This window comes from Chrysochloris asiatica, unplaced genomic scaffold (genome assembly GCF_000296735.1).
Source record: "Chrysochloris asiatica unplaced genomic scaffold, ChrAsi1.0 scaffold00131, whole genome shotgun sequence".
Taxonomy (NCBI): Eukaryota; Metazoa; Chordata; class Mammalia; order Afrosoricida; family Chrysochloridae; genus Chrysochloris; species Chrysochloris asiatica.
In genome coordinates, this window is record NW_006408649.1 from 2490108 (window position 1) to 2492084 (window position 1977).

Consider the following 1977-nt stretch of genomic DNA (forward strand, 5'->3'; position numbering starts at 1 on the left):
AAAGACCCAAGTACAGGTCAGAAAGAGACTGGAGGAACCAATGATTATGGCCCTTGATCACTCTTCAGGTCTGCAAAGAACTCATCCTCATGGCCCAATTTCCAGTACAAGCAGTACATAGGTTTATAGTGGAGGACAACACTAGTAAGGTGTGCTTACCATGGAATGGTCAATCTTTCAAAATCAAAAAGGCAACATTTTCCTAAGGACAAAGTTGAGAAGAGATGGGTAGGTGGGTGGAAAGGAATAGGAATCACAGGGAAGAAGCAGGATAACTCTTGTTAGATGGAGGGAATTGTCATCACTGAGATTAAGTGGGTTGTATGATTTGCTGAATGTAAAGTTGATAGTGTTGTCTGTAAACCTTCATTCAAGTCACAATTTAAAGAGTTAAAAAATATGTATTTTGGAGTCAATAAAAAACAGTGGATTAAAGAATGTTTCAAAACATGGAAATAATCATGATAACTTATTGCATAAAATATTAGCTTATTAGAGAGCACTCGGCATAATGCTACAGGAAAATGAGTTCCTTTTTGTGGCCTTTTGTCTTGGCTCTTCAGAAAAACAACTTGAGATATTTTCCCCCTAAATGCTGAGGAGGTATCATTGCCCTAGTTTTTTACGCTATAAAGGTTATTATTTTTGCCAGGTTGATTTATATTTCCTGAGTAAACTGTAAATAACTTGGTTTGATACTCCTTGCCTAATTTTAGGCTGTAGCCTGCCATGTGATTTGTTTGTACTATGCAATAAATATGTAATCATGCCCCCTCAAAATATGTGTGGTATAGCCTAACCTGTATGTCTGTGGGTATAATCCCATTTGGGAATAGGAAGTCTTGTTATGTTAGTGAGACAGGTTTAGTGTAATATGTATTTTAAGTCAATATCTGTAGAGCAGAGATGAGGGAAGAACAATACCCAGCAATAGAACTGACCAAGATAAAAAATCTTCACTTAGAGGCAGTAGTACCCTTAATTTGGACTTCTATTCTCCTAAACAGTAAGAAATATATATATATATCCTTAAAGCCACCCATTGTAGTATTTCTGTTACAGCAGCACTTGATTACTAATTTGGTACCAAAAGAATAAGATGCTACTTTAAGAAACTTCTGCAATGTGGAAGTAGTTTAACCAATCCAAATCTACTGTTATTAAGCTGATTCCATTTATAGGGATGATATAGGACAGAGGAGGACTACTCCATACGGCTTATGAGGTTGTAAATCTTTAGGGGACCAGAAAGCTTTATCGGTGTCCCATGGAGCAGCTGGTGGGTTACAAATATCTAACTTTCAGTTAGTAGCCCAATGCTTAATCTACTGTGGCAATAGTGTACTTTGATTGTTCACTAGATTATGTAAATGAGGTGAGTGGTTGCCTACTATGTAAATGAAGTGTCTGAGGTCCATTGTTATTGCTGTTTTTAGGTGCCATTGAGTCAGATCCTGACTCATAGCAACCTTACACAAAACAGAACAAAACACTCCCCAGTCCTGGGCCGTCCTCACAGTCTGCACTGATGCTGCTGCACTGTGCCAATCCATCTCATTTGGGGTCTACCTCTTTTTCTGTGAGCCTCACTTGTTCTAACATGATGTCCTTCTCCAGAGACTGATTTCTCCTGACAATATGTTGGATGTATGAGAGACAAAGTCTCTCCAACCTTGTTTCCAAAGAACAATCTAGTTGCATTTCTTCCAACACAGTTATGTTTGTTCTTCTATCAGTCCGTGGTACTGTTGGTTAACATGGGTGGGAGGGAGGGGACAGTAAGGTACAGGCTGGGGATAGTAATATCATAGTTTGGATGTGGGGGAGGGCAATGATAAGAAAGGGGAAGGTAATACACAAGAAGGGGGAGGAGTGGAAGAACAGAGATAGGAGAGCAAGCAGGAAGAGTTGCATGGGCTAAATGGGACAGAGATAAAAAGTGATGTGTGCCCAACTTGGCACAACAGGGCTCTGTGA